Genomic DNA, 15213 nt, shown 5'->3' on the forward strand with positions numbered 1-15213 from the left:
TCAGTGTGTCCAATATAGACCCATGACATTTGGGGCAGACACTGCCCTAACACAAATTGTAATTGCAGCCATTTGCTATCACTGGATGAAGCTCATTACCTTATGCAAGTCCATCCAGTTACAAAAAGAAAATATCTTTGACCTTTGTAAAGAGATGAGAATATTTGCTCACAAGTGATCCTCTGTGATCTATTTAGGAATCTCATCAACAGTTGTGATTGTTATGTGAAATGATATCTGTGGGTGCACAACTGGAACAATAGGAATAATTATTTTTTCTTCTATTAGCTCCTGTAATGAGCAGTTTTCTCCAGAAGGCAGAGAGTATATCAAACTCCACACTGCCCTGGAATTTTAAAAAGCTAAATATGACTTCATTTATACTAAAATCTTTAATTTTCACTGGTGATTAAAACAGAATCAATAGATTCGAGTAACAAGGAAAAAAAGTATTTTCTTTCCAGCTACTGTAATTTCTACTCAGAGTATAATGGCTTTGAACTTTGCTAGGTAATCAAAAATATTAAATTTGCTTTGTCTAGTTTCTTTTAAGATTTAAATTTCTTGTTTATTTTAAATATTTATTGTCTAATTATTTGCATAAAATATGAGCTAAGATTAGATATGTTATGCTACAATATATTTTTCTAAGTTTCTAACAGTTTACTTAGCTTATCTTTAATGCCTCATTACAAATCTCATCAAGACTAATTTTTTGGATGTCTTGATGGATTTGTTTTTGTAAATATGCTGGATTGTAAAAACATTGGTAGATTTCAGTTATTTCCAATTGTATATAATATTTTAATATTCAAAATTCACATCCTTGCAGTAACCTGGTCATGTAGGAATCTTCCCTCTTATGCAGATGACGATATGGAAATTAATGGGTCTTGGTGGAAGGACCAAGGTTGATTTTTTTTAATCTTTATCACTCCTTTTTTCTTCTTTCTTACTTCCTGCAGCTGATTTAAGCATCCATACCTTGATACCTGTAGGACATAATACAGACAGTGGCCTTTGGAATATGTTGTGTATAGAGCAAACCTAATTTAGTGAGAAGTTTTAGTTCATGACCTCACTTATGATAGATAATTCGTTCAAATGGCCCTTCCATGGAGAGAGTTTAGTCTACTATTTAGTTGGGTTTAGACTGATAAACGAACTTTGCCCCACCAAACTTCTCCCACTTTAAACCCCAGTTCACACCTGTGATTTAGATGTTTGCCTTTGAGAAAATGGGAAACTATGGTCTGGTGGGTGCCTCCACTCTATCTGAGAAGGAACATGAGGACATGCAGCACCTCACACAGACTATCCTCACAGGTCTCAGGTGTCTGCCAAGGTTAGCCAAAGAAGCAAGTGTGCAAAACAAGAACTTCCTGGAAACTGCAATCTTTTTTGACAAATATTACATGGCAAAGCTAAATAAATCTAAGTCCTGAATAAATCCAATTGTCATTGACTATGGGAATACTAGTTTTGGAGAGATGGCATTTATGATACCTCTACTAAACATTATGAAAACCTTTAAACTTCAAATCTAAACTATGACCTTCAAGCAACATCGTACTTTCTTAGTAATATGTTTAAATGTCAGTTAAATCATTCTGATGGTGAATCTTTAGAAAACTCTATTGTAATAATCAAATAGTCAAGTAATCCTATCCAGGACAAGAAAAAAGGATGACAAAGAGAAAGAAGGGAGGGGTAAGGGACAGCAACAAAGGCAGGAAAGAGAACAGATTAAAGAATGAGGGTAGAAGTTAATTGCTATGAATCCTGCATGTTTGTACATCTAAGTCTTTGTGCAAAAGGCTAGAATGTCCTGATGAACGTAGAGTGTGACCATTTGAAACAAGATCATTAAAATGATCACTCACCCCAAAGTAACACCTTGTGAAGAGCCATATAAATCACCAGCTGCAGTGCTGCCAAATATCTCTGTCTTTGCATTGCTCTTATGGAACCATTTTAAATTAACAATCCCAAAAGGTGAAGGTCATGTCTTTATTTAGCCAGCAGATGTTGGATAAAGAGTTAGTTGTCCCAGTTTTGTGAGAAGTGCTGTGGAGACAAAATGTATGTATTCAAATCCCTTTTCTTGAAAAGATCATAGGGTAGTTAGGAAACTGACAATTAACTAACAGTTTAAATCCAGCTTCACATAGTATCAGAGAGGAATGGGTATATGAGCAAAGAGAGAGTCGACCAAACTAGCTAACAAGGGTTTCAGGAGGGTCTTGGAGATACAGGTGTCATTAAGAGAAACCTGTGCGCCATGTTACGGGTTAAGAATATTAACCAAAGAGCCTCCAATAACTCTTGACATTAGTCAGAAATTAAATTGGAAAGGACACAGACTAGAGGTTGAGAGACCAGTGAGGAGGTTGAGAGGCAATTCAGGAGAATTGTTTCTGGGAAAGAATAACTAAAGACCCAGGCCATGTTAGAAACAGTGGGTGTAGGATGCAAAGAAATTATTAAAGAAACACTGAGGAGATTGAATGAATAAAACATTAATGTCTGTATCCTTAGCAACTTACACAGTGCCTGTAATAGGTAGGTGCTCTGAAAATATTAAGCGAAAGAACAAACAAGCCATGTAATACATATGTTAGTATTAACATTGTGGTTGTCATTTCTACCAGGCTATCTCCAAATCATGAGAGTGCAGGCCTGATCTATATTATCACATGCCAGATGACATCATAATGACCCACCTTCCCAACTCTGATTGTAACCCATTAGTCATCCCATGCTCAGTCATGACTGGTAGGTACAAATATTTTTATTGTGGATTCCAAGACTTTTATCACAGCAAATACTTTGCATTTAATTATTTAGGTCAAAAGAAAATATTTTCCATTTAAAATAAGATCTTAGATCATTAGCAGGCAATGTGTTTACACTGACAGTCATTCAAAACTTTTTATCTAATCCCCGAGAAAAGGGTTTGGTAACTGTGGGCCATTAAAAAAAAAATTTGAGGCCTGGTGCAGTGGCACACATCTGTAATCCTACCACTTTGGGAGGATGAAGTGGGAGCATCACTCGAGTTTAGGAGTTCGAGACCTGCCTGGGAAACTTAGTGAGACCCCCATCTCTCCAAAAAATAGAAAACAATGATCCTGGTGTGGTGGTCCACGACTGTAGTCCCATACACTTAGAAGCCTGAGGCAGAAGGATTGCTTGAGTTCAGGAGCTTGAGGCTATACTGAACCACAATCACACCACTTTACTCCAGCCTGGATAATAGAGTGAGAACTTGTCTCTAACAAAATGAAAATAAAAAATCGGGGTCCATCACTTACTAGCTATATGATTGTGAGCAACTTGTTCAAATCTCTCTGTACCTCAATTCCATCATCGTACAAAACAGGCATAATTATACTTATTTGGCAGTGCTTAGGAGAAAATGAAATTGGTTCTTATATATAAAGTGCTTAGCAAGTGTCTAAAGGGAGTAGGTGTTCAAGAAATTAAAATGTTATTTCATTCAAAGTCACCAACTAGCAGGGATGACAAAGCAATTAGTGGAGCCATCTTCCTCTCAGTTTTCAAGTCAATTTTCCTATTGGAACCAGGAAACCTCTTAAACTTGCTCATCTACCAGGAAAATGTAATGGTGGTTGATAAAGCATTCTTTGGAGGAACCAAGGTTTTTAGCAACCTCAGTAATTATGGTTTCCTTTGCTGCTGACACTTTCTTTGAAAAACAGAGAACTTCCAGGATCAATAAAACATTCTGGACAAAATGTAATCTTCCAATCATGAAGAATGAGTTCAATGCATGCCACATTTTTCATCCTTCCATTCAGTCATTCAGTGATTGTTTATTGAGCATCTATCTGGTATCAGGCACTGTTCTAGCTGTTTTGCATAGGTAATTGAGACACATGCCTTGCCCTCAAATTATTCACAACCTAATAAGAAACACTAAAACATAAGCAGATGGTTATGTTACAAAGGGGATAGAAATTTGTACAAGAAATGGTAGAAATACAAAGGACCCTATGATCTATTCTAATAGTGCGTTCATGAACATTTCAATCCATGGGTTATATTTGAGCAACTAGTGCTCAAATGAATAATAAGAGGGGTAAGTTAAGGGGTAGGTTAAGAGATGACTTTGATGTCTTTAACATTTGTCACTTTTTGTTTACGTCATGCCACCCTCTCTCAAACTTACATAATTATATGGTTCTATACAGAACAACACCCTATAGATTGTTACTCATTCTCATCCTTAGGCAGGAGTAATGGCAACAAGAGGTCCAGGTCCCATTCCTAGACTTTTGCATCTGAACCATCCACTTGTTCCCTTACACACACACTGTACACATGCGCTAATAACCTGGGCTTTACAAGCTCCTTTGATCCAACGTTTAAAGAACAATTCATGACTCATTGCTAAGTGAAATTTTTATGTCTCTCTATGGAGTACATGGGTGCAGATTCTTGAAGAAGATAGACATCAGATGGAGGATGGGAGTACTTTTTGTGCTGCATTATGATGTGGGAGGCAGAAGAGAAAATTCTTTTTTCACTCATGAGATGAGCTGAGAATTTAAGAAAAAAAAAAAAGAGGAAAATGTAGTATGTGGGCTTGAACTCAGCATGTAGATCCCAAATACCGAATGAAAGGGAGGGAAATGTATGCCACAGAGTAAAAGGTGTTATTTTCTCATCATGAGGAAGTCCTGTCTGTATAGTGCCACAGATAGGGCTGAGGTGGACAATGATGCTGTAGGAAGCTCTATAATCATTCTGCAGAATAAATGGGTTCAGAGCATACTGTGTACAAATAAGAAATGAAATGAGCAGAGGAGTTGGAAGCTAGAAACATGGACTTTTTATTTTAATTTTTCACCTCTAATGTCTTTTGGTATAATTTGCCTTTCATTGTAACTAATTTCTTCATTGCCACATTATCCAATGAAATACTAAGACTCAGTCTAAGAGCCAAGTTTGGTTCATTTGTGTACCTAATTGCTCCTTCCTACTTAGCCCTACTGCTATTACTATAGCCCAGCAAGATCTATAATTCAACTTTTGTGGAGGCAGGAATTATTTGACTTGAAGAGTCCAGTTGGACTGCAGAGACTTGTGAGCCATAGACAACTGGGACGGAGGGGCTTCGGACAGGTGAAAGAGAGATCAGGAGAAGAACAAAGAAAGAAAGTGATAAGAAGGGGGAAAATAAGTGAAAGGTGAAAGGAGGATGGCTGAGAGCTGGAGACTGCAGTCCAGGCAGGTGGCAGGCTGCAGGCTGAGCAGCCTACTGGAGGTGGCGGCTGGCCAAGTAGATGGCGCACTGTGTCATGGGAGTGGGATCTAGGGTTAGGTGGAGAGTCCAGGTGGGAAGAACATGGAGAGTCCAGGTGCTTACTGGAAAGTTGTGGCTTATGAATTGAAGATTAAGGGCAGCATTCAGGAACCATTGCCCAGAAGGACTGGTAAGAGCTAAGGCAGTTTCTATAGTTAGAATGGTAGGGGTGGGAAATTTCCAGGTGGAGAAGAACTGGGACAGATGGACCCATGTTAGTGAAAGTGGAACTGAAAGAGATGAGGAGACCTTGGCCCATAAGTAATAGTAAAAACTTCTCTCCTGGGACTGGGTTTCAAGCCAGAGCCAAAACTGCTCCCAGGCTGACTTACTGCTAGACTGCCCATCTCCTAGAGAGGAAACTCATTAGATCTCTCAACAAGACAAAATTGGCTCTTAGGCCTGAGATAATATTCAGCATGCATATGGAAACTAACAGATTCCAATATGTGACTTCCCCCCATGTTAGTCTGTGAGGAAGATATTAGGTGGGTCTCTACATTAAGGTCAGGATACACATTTGGTCAAGATGAAGGTAATGATGACCTCAAGCCTCTGAAAACAATATCTGGTTCCACCTGCTCTGAAGAGGCCCATGGAGGAAATCTATCAAGAAGACAGTTTTACATTTTAGCTCTAATTAAGATAATCTCAGCGTGGATCCCAGACACAGATAGAGACAAAGAGGCTAGGCTTCCTAAGGCAGTTTGCCACAGAATACTCATTCCACCTTGGGCAATTTGTCCGTGTCTAGCCATGAAAGCCAGTTCCACCAGGCCAGCTCTCCATAGACTTCACCATCCTATTAAGTGCAGCTGTTTAACCGAAGTTCTCTTCCTTTCTCTTTGCATTATTTCATAGTAAAATTCAAAATAGCTTCCTAGTTAAGGTTAGCCTTGAACTAAACCCTAGAATTTTCAGCACTTTACAGTCAGAGGTATGTTGGTTCTAGCTTACCTGTTTTTCTTACAGTACTTGATTATGTTGCTAAAAATATTTTGAGAAGCTTCCCAGGCTGTTTGAGAAACATATAATTGGCTAATATATGTTAGAACGGTATTTGGTGGATATTACATAACCAAGGTGCTTGCCTCTCTGGTTCTCTGCTACTTCCTACTTTTCTCTTGCATCAGGGCCAGCAAAGAACAGGAATGGGGGGATCTACTCCTGCCTTCTAGTGTGCATGGAAAAGAGGGCTCAAGCCCTCAGTGGCCCCACTCCATCCTCACCAGGCTCCCAGATGCTTTAGCCTGGGGTATAGACCAGGGCTCTAATTATAACTGCCCTCAACACAAAATGGGACATTGAACAAGCTGTGACCCCATCCTCAACAAAAGGGCAACACATGGTTCCTGAGAGCTTTTAAGTTCTATATATAGAAGAAAGGAGGAAAAAGATATTGGGAGGAACAGAATTGATTCAAATAAAATGCTGCTAGTGGACAGATGATGTAGTTATTTGTGAAGCAAATGTTAGGTCAGGCTTTATTTTAATTTCTATTTATTGAGCATTTAGGCAGTTTCTGTGATATATTCTATATACATATATGTATATATATATAATTATATATAATTTTTTTACAGAATCCATATGAATTTGATATTTGTATCCTCAGGTTAGACTTGACCAAATAAAAGGAATGAGTGATGGCTTAAGTTTATGTAGAGGGTATAGGGCAGCACCAGGCATCTAAGCCAGGTCTGATTCCAGTGTTGCTCCCTTCTTGACTGCTATGACGTACCTCCAATGGCCGAGGCATTAAACTGCTTTTTGCTTCTTACTCTGCCTGTAGATTAAAATATGAGACATCATGCGGTTATATAGGCAATATCTAGAAATTGTCATGATGGGCCAATAGAAAGGAAACTCAGAAAGGAGGACAAGGAGGTAGACAAAAATTGATCTGGTTGGACATTATGATACCCAAAGAGGAATCCAAGAAACACATTGTTTAGTGAAGTGGTAGTATTTATTATTTAATGAATGAGGCTACTACAGATGGCGTTTTGGGCTTGGCCCATCAATCTGATTATGACATGGCCTTCATCAACAGGTAAGAGTACAGATAGCACAGTCCAATCTCATGAGACAAAGATCATGAGAAGATCAAGTATTGGCTACATAATGCCGATGTTTGCAAAGCTGCAGTCACAGAGAATCTCAATTTCTAAGCATGAAAGCAGCCTGAGCCAACATGATAGATGACAAGTGAAAAGCTGTGAAGAGAGTGTCCCTGGGTTCCTTGGCATTGTACTACCTCAAACTCTTGTTCCCATCAGCTAGCGGGCAGAGGCTGATAATGTAGTGTTTGCCTCTCCCGGTATTCTTAAGAGGACACAGCCTGTGTGAGTTTTGGCAGCTGACGTCTTTCAAAGAATTAGTCAATTTCATTTAAGCTAATAATCAAATGTGTGGGCATAGGGTTGTTCATAGTATTTCTTACTATCTTCTTCAGTGTTTATGGTATCAGTATTGATGGCCTCTCATTTCTGATATTAGTTATTTGTACTCTGCTTGTAAAAAGCAAACAGAGGTCAGAGTTGATGTATTGCTTCACTATTTGAAGGGCTATGATTGTCATATGTTAAGAAGGTAATGCTGTCATTCTCTATCATTCAGTAGGCGATACAGACTGGACATAATTGTCAAGAGGAAGAAAGAAGAGAAGGAATAGAATCAAACCAGAGAGGTAAGTGATAGTGAAAAACAAGAGACAAAGAGATTTAGAAAGCAGAAGGTGAGTAGCGCTGAGCTCCAACTAGGAAGCATCATCCATAGTCCAAGAACCTCAGGCTAGATTAGAGACAGTGCTATAACCCTAAGTGCCCTAGAGGGCTCCCTAGCTTTTCTTCCCTCCAGGTAATAGAATAAAGCTTTGTTTTTTTTCTGTGTAGAGCTCTAGTTTTCGTTATATTATCAACTACTTTAGGGAAACACTTGGAGACAGGCATCATGTAGTACTTATAATTCAGATGTTGGAAAGTCCAGCAACGGCCCAACTTATACTGAATTTCTCAGAAGAGGAATAATTTATTGTAAGATTTTTGTTTAATTTTCAGAGAGGCCTATAAATGTGATAAATATTTGATAATAGAATTGTAGAATTGGAAGGGAAATTTACTACAACAGCCGTTTATTTTACAGATAAATTGACCGAGGTCCAGAAGTGTCCAGAAGTACCTATAACTATTTAGTTATAGGTACTTCTAAAACTCAAGTCTCCAAACCCCAATCTCAGTGTTTTTCTTGTAGCAAACAAGTTTCATCCTCAAATTTGCATTCTTGAACACATGTTTTCGCGTCCATCAAGTACACAAACATGAATTCTTGCTCAACCATCCAATTATCTTATCTGCTCCCTTTTCTCAGGATAAAGACTTGCTGGCAGAGGCTATGAGGGTCTGCTCAATGCTCATGTCAGTCATTGTACAGTAGCTTCAGCTGCCTCAAACTTGCAAGTGACAGTCTGTAATACAGCACCGTTCAAACCCACCAGAGAAATGACGCATTAAGGATGCAAACTGGAATGACAACATGAAATTACAGTTCACACTTAGTGACTATATATGCATATTACAATAACTCAGCATTTCAAAAGTAGGTATTTATCTGATGTTTCTGTAATGTTAATAAACAATTTTGTCCAAAGGATTCCCATTTACCTTTTCACCAAACAGTCAATGCAATGTGTCTTAATTTTGTATGATGCATCTTTAACCTTAATATTTTACTTATCACACAACAAAACTGAAGTATTCTATGACCAGTTAGACCAGCAGTTTAATAAACAAAAAATTGTTCAAATCCAAATTATATAGGTATTATACACACACATATGTATGTATGGCTACAGCACATGTGTATAATACATGTATGTATGTGTGTGTATATATATCTTGTAATGTATTTATTTAGGGAAATTTTATTGAGCATTTTCTACGTGCCAGGCATTGCCGTAGGCACTGGAATACAGCAGTAAATGAGATTACCACGTTTCTTGTCTCAGGAAGTTACATTCTAAAGAAGAGAGATAGGAAATAATTTTTAAGAAAGAGAAGAGAATTTAACACAACTATGTATGCTCTGAAGAAAATTAAAGCTTATCTGAAAGTATGAAAGTTAATAGCTGTAGGCTGGATATGGTGGCTCATGCCTGTAATCCCAGCACTTTGGAAGGCCGAGGCAGGCAGATCACTAGGTCAGGAGTTCAAGACCAGTCTGGCCAACATGGTGAAACCCCGTCTCTACTAAAAATACAAAAATTAGCTGGGTGTGGTGGTGTACTCTTGTAATCCCAGCTACTTGGGAGGCTGAGGCAGGAGAATCACTTGAACCCAGGAGGTGAGGCGGAGGCTGCAGTAAGCTGAGATTGTGCCACTGCACTCCAGCTTGGGTGATAGAGCAAGACTCAGTCTCAAAAAAAAAAGAAAGAAAAGAAAGTTAATAGTTGTAGAAGAAAGACTCTTCTAGTAAGACACACCTGAATGTATATTTCTCAACGCATTGTTGAGCTAAAAGAAAAGTTAAAAAGGTGTTTTATAGCTTATGAAATATAAGAAAGCCCAAATCAGGAGAAAGCAAGAATTGATTTTGCTTGAGGAAGTTCTATTTCTTCTTGATGATCTAACACATGGAAAGTTGGAACAGCTACATGGATCTAGGTGGACTGAGGGCCAGCTTTCTCAGAAGACTGAAAGAAAGCATAAGTGCACCCTACAGTGGGAAATGTGTGGACTGGTACCCCTGTTGGCACTGTGTCTAAATGATAATTATTGTAAAAAAAATCTAATGAGAATTCCAACTCACAAGACTTCTCTCGAGTTCTGAGGCTTATAATTCATACTTTCTGCACTTCCCAACCCCCTTCCCACCAAAAATATAATTTAAACTGGTTCTAAATTGCTAGTACTTCAGGCATTAGTCAAAGGCAAATGATTATCCTCTCTGGAATAACATATTTTAAACATAGATCTCATGTCAACAAATATTCACAGCTGGAGCACCAAGAAACATGTATTCACAATACAAAGTTATTAAACAAATCATAAAATTAACAATCATGAGCAAGAGATGACAGAAATAACAAATTACAGAGATTAATTATGAGATCAGAGATGATCAGTATATTTTATATTTTTAAATAAATAAAAGACTATTAAAGTATAATGACAGATACTATTAAAATCAACAGGGATATATTTGCAATAGAACTAGTTACAATGGCAAGACACAGTGATTGAAATGATTAATTCAATAGACAGATTAAACATGCAATGAGATGTAGCTGAAGAGGGAATTAGCCAACTGGATGACAGATCTGACAATATAAAATGACAATGGAATGCTGCACAGAGAGGTGAGAAAACAGAAAATTAGAGAGAGAAAGCAGAAAACAGAGAGTTAAAATGCAGAAGACTAAGTGGGCAATTTCTAACTATGTTGTAATGATTAGGGTACAGGCCAAAATACTGTGATTAAGACACCCTAAAATACAGTGGTTTATATAAAACAGAGTTTCTATCTTTCTTCTACAATAGTCTAGAAAAAAGTGGTTTATAAGTGGTAGGAAATCTCTGCCATTCTTGATATATCTTTTCTAATGTTACTTAAATATTATTCTCTCTTACCAATAAGAATACGTGGAAATGAGAAGTTCCTTACAGTACTGTCACTCACACTAATGACCAGAACTCATAACTCAGCCGCATAAACACAATTAGCCACACTTTCAATCTCAACAATTGCAAATCAAATTTCCCTCATGCTTCCAGTGTCTATCTCTTCCACTACCAGCTGCAGAAAACTCTGGTTTTAAAGCGGTTTATAGGATTACATTACGCTTATTCAGATAATCTCCTTATCTTATATTCAACTATGCCATATAGTGTAACATTATCATGGGAGAGCTATCTCATCATATTCACAAGTTCTAGAGATTAGGACATGGAACCTTGGAAGCCAGGTTTCAAAATCTGCCTACCACATAAAGTAAGCACAAACTTAAGAAGGAGATAATTTCAAAAAATAATAGTAGTAAATTAGTGAAGAATAAAACAAAGATATAATGGAGAGAATATCAAAAAAGATTAAGTGTGTCCATTGAAAAGACAAAATAGACAATTCAATTTTCCTTATAAACTAGAGAGAAAACCCCAAATAAACAATATTAGGCATAAAAAATGGGCCATAGCTACAGAGAAACACAGGTTAAAGTAATGAAATGCTAATACATTCAGAGCATATATGTAGGAAATACATTTCTAGGTAAATATAAGGAGCAAAAATAGATTTAAGAAATAAAAGGCATTAATGGTTTTAAACTCATTAAGGAAAATTGCATTAAATCTTTCTCTGAAGAAAATAGCATTCATTTTATAGGTCAACTCAACCAAACATTTATGAAACACGTAATCCCAATCTGACATCCTCACAAGATTGTAACCTGTTACCTAAAGACAGTTGAACTTGGTTAAGTTAAGGGGTTGGGCAAACAGGTGGAATTGTGGTTGGAGTTGGGGGAGATAAGTGGGTGCATGTTTATGCAAGGAGGTTGAGGACATTGTGTGCCTCTGATCTTTAGGAGAAGTGACCTTATGCTCTCTGGTCACTCACTATTTTATATGAATATTAAAAGAGTCTTGAAGGGGAACAAACAACAGGTGCCAAAAGGCACAGATAGTGCAGTCCATCCACCTTTGTATCTTGGTTGTGGTGGAAGTTTGAGCTGATTTAATATAAGAGGCCTCAGACCAAAGGTTTTCTGAATTTGTTTTTATGTTTTGTTAATTTTCTTATATCTCTGTTTTTGTTCTTGTGATACTAGTTATAACCCAGCTAATCTCTTCAATTTTCTTCTACTTTAGCAGTTTGTATATGTCCTTGTTCCTCTTTTATTCAGTTCAAGATCCCCATAATTATGGAGTCACAATTTTTTATAGGTTCTATGAATAACTAAATCCAGGTAGAAATCAATATCGAATGTATAGGATTTAGTTTATTCTCGTTAAGTGAATTATGACTATTGAATGCTAACTGATATCCTAAAATAGTTCATTAGCTACTATTCCTTCATCTCATACATCTGTACCTCTTCCTGTCACCAAGTGCTCAATTTGTATTGACGAGCAGCTTCTCCACTGACAAAGAGACTGACTTTATTGCATGGCACTGAAGAAAGAAAATATGACTTGTGGATTAAAGATCCAATTTAATTCTCACTTCTTATGAAATAAATAATCAAATTATACATGTTTCCAAGATTCTGAGGCATATATAATCGAGCCAAATTGGAAGCTAGAGGTATGTTAGGTTATAATACTGGTTGCTAGACTGTGGTCAACAGGCAAGACTAGACATAATCTGTACAACATTGGAAGACACTAAGATCCCAAAAAGGGTCATCTTGAAAACTACATCCCTAAAGTAAATCCTGCAATTGAGAATTAGTAGACATAGCCAAGATACTAGGAGGCATGAATATAGTGGGGGTGTAGAGCAAAGTTCAACTCTTTCTTGCCCAGGACTGTTTGAAGCATAGATGCTCCTTGACTTATGATGGGGCTACATTTCAATAAACCTATTGTAAGGTGAAAATATCTTAAGTCAAAAATGCATTGAATACAGATAACCTACTAAACAGCATAGCTCAGCCCAGCCTAGCTTAAATATGCTCAGAACAATACATTGGCCTGTAGTTGGGCAAAATTATCTAACACAAAGCCTGTTTTATAACAAAGTGCTGAATATCTCATGTATCTTATTGAATACTGGACTGAAAATGAAAAAACAGAATGGCTGTATCAGTTGTTTACCCTCATGAATGTGTGGCTGACTGGGAGTTGTGGCTCACTGCCAGTGTCCAGCATGGAGACAGCAAAAGAGAGAGAGGGAGAATAGCACCCCATCATAGCATAGTATCCCTGGAAACGATCAAAATTCAAAGTATGGTTTCTATTGAATATGTATCACTTTTGTACCATCATAAAGTTAAAAAATAAGTTGAAAAATAACGTCAGAGACCATTTGTATGTCATGCACTCAAGTTCTGAAGTATTTTCTGCCTACAGAAGCTTAAAGATATCAACTGGATGCTGAAAGTAAACAATTTTTGGAACTGGATTATTTTTTATAGTCCTCCTCGCTCAGTTATTCTGTGATATATAGATGACTTTTACTAAAAATCTAGGAGCACCTGGATAAGCACATTGCAAATCCTGATCACTTATGAAGAGAACTTTCTGTATGAGTTTGTGAAGACAGAGTTCCATTTTGTTAGAGAAAATCAATCTTCCCTACTGAGCATTGAAAAATCTTATTAATGATACCTTCAAAATTCCACTTTGGCTCAACATTCTGGGGATTATGAGGCAGGAATCTTTTTTTTTTTTTTTTGCCTCCTCTATGCATGACCCTGAGTCAGTTTCTTTAGCATTTTTCTCTAAATTTTGGTTTTTCCTGTGTAGAGAATATGTTAACTCTCTTTCACAGCTGGTTCATATAAATTAAATTAATTATTAAATGTATGTCTAGTAAAGTTCCCAGCAAATTATAAATGTTACTTAAATATTATTTTTATTATCAGTAGTATTATTCCCAGTAATAGTCATTTTATAGATCTATTTTATTAATTAATTATTAGCAAACATTTACTGATGCTTGGGAAGACACTGAAGTAGATGCTGAGATGGCAGCAGAAAATTTTTGCACAAGATCTGTGTCTCGGTTAGTTTGTAATCTGACTGGAATGAGAAATCACATAGGCACATGCAAGCAGAGCTGAAGGCTATAGGAGCCAAAAGAGGAGCTCAGAAAGTCAAGTTTAATCTATTTCAATGATATCAGATGACAGGGCTGGAGAGAGGTCCCTGAAGACTGGGTCTCAGATGAGGTAGGTCCTGGGGTGTGGAATTAACTCACCGGTGAGGCTTTTGTTTGATTGTGTTTTTAGGAGAAAAGGCATATGAATTTATTTAATGTGTATGTACAAGAACCTTCAGAACGAAGACCCAACCCCCATCCCCCCATAGGGTACAGAAGCTTATATACCATCTTGAGGTTACAGAAAGAATGAGGTTTCAGAGAATGGCCCAGAATGGGTTATGATGACAAATCAGATTACAGAAGGGAGAAAAGAGGAGGTTTTACTAGGCAAGGTGGTCTTGTTACGTAGTTGAAACTTCACAGGTAGCAGCCCTCAGAGAAAAAGGTGGTCAATATTTCTTTTCAGACCTTTAGAGGAGTCAGCCTCTTTGTTAATCTTTCCTAGATCCAGACAAGGCCAGGCCTGGCTGCATTAGTGTAGATTATTTTATTTATTTATTTTTTATTATACTTTAAGTTTTAGGGTACATGTGCACAACGTGCAGGTTAGTTACATATGTATACATGTGCCATGTTGGTGTGCTGCACCCAGTAACTCATCATTTAACATTAGGTATATCTCCTAATGCTATCCCTCCCCCATCCTCCCACCCCACAACAGGCCCTGGTGTGTGATGTTCCCCTTCCTGTGTCCATGTGTTTTCATTGTCCAATTCCCACCTATGAGTGAGAACATGCGGTGTTTGGTTTTTTGTCCTTGCGATAGTTTGCTGAGAATGATGGTTTTCAGCTTCATCCATGTCCCTGCAAAGGACATGAACTCATCCTTTTTATGGCTGCATAGTGTTCCGTGGTGTATATGTGCCACGTTTTCTTAATCCAGTCTATCATTGTTGGATATTTGGGTTGGTTCCAAGACTTTGCTATTGTGAATAGTGCCGCAATAAACATACGTGTGCATGTATCTTTATAGCAGCATGATTTGTAGTCCTTTGGGTATATACCCAGTAATGGGATGGCTGGGTCAAATGGTATTTCTAGTTCTAGATCCCTGAGGAATCACC

The 15213-nt window shown here is 37.6% G+C and overlaps 2 long non-coding RNA genes across 5 annotated transcripts in view; one reads left to right on the plus strand and one right to left on the minus strand.

Moving 5' to 3' along the window:
- Nucleotides 1–783: 783 nt before the first annotated feature.
- LOC109025665 (uncharacterized) overlaps nt 784–15213 on the minus strand; it is a 30107-nt gene continuing 15677 nt past the window's right edge. For 2 of the 4 annotated variants that reach the window (XR_010129820.1, XR_010129819.1), the window contains exons 3-4: nt 1884–2067; nt 804–992 (exon numbers count right to left, since the gene is read on the minus strand). This is a non-coding gene — a long non-coding RNA (uncharacterized lncRNA). Of the gene's footprint in view, nt 993–1883; nt 2068–2546; nt 2673–15213 lie in introns of those variants that run through there. The other 2 variants (XR_008677217.1, XR_010129821.1) reach the window with 2 other exon arrangements.
- LOC134756720 (uncharacterized) overlaps nt 2678–15213 on the plus strand; it is a 67124-nt gene continuing 54588 nt past the window's right edge. Inside the window, exons 1-2 of the long non-coding RNA XR_010129822.1 lie at nt 2678–2775; nt 7949–8018. This is a non-coding gene — a long non-coding RNA (uncharacterized lncRNA). The remainder of the gene's footprint in view (nt 2776–7948; nt 8019–15213) is intronic.

The sequence above is a fragment of the Gorilla gorilla genome, chromosome 12, assembly GCF_029281585.2.
Source record: "Gorilla gorilla gorilla isolate KB3781 chromosome 12, NHGRI_mGorGor1-v2.1_pri, whole genome shotgun sequence".
NCBI classification, from domain to species: Eukaryota; Metazoa; Chordata; class Mammalia; order Primates; family Hominidae; genus Gorilla; species Gorilla gorilla.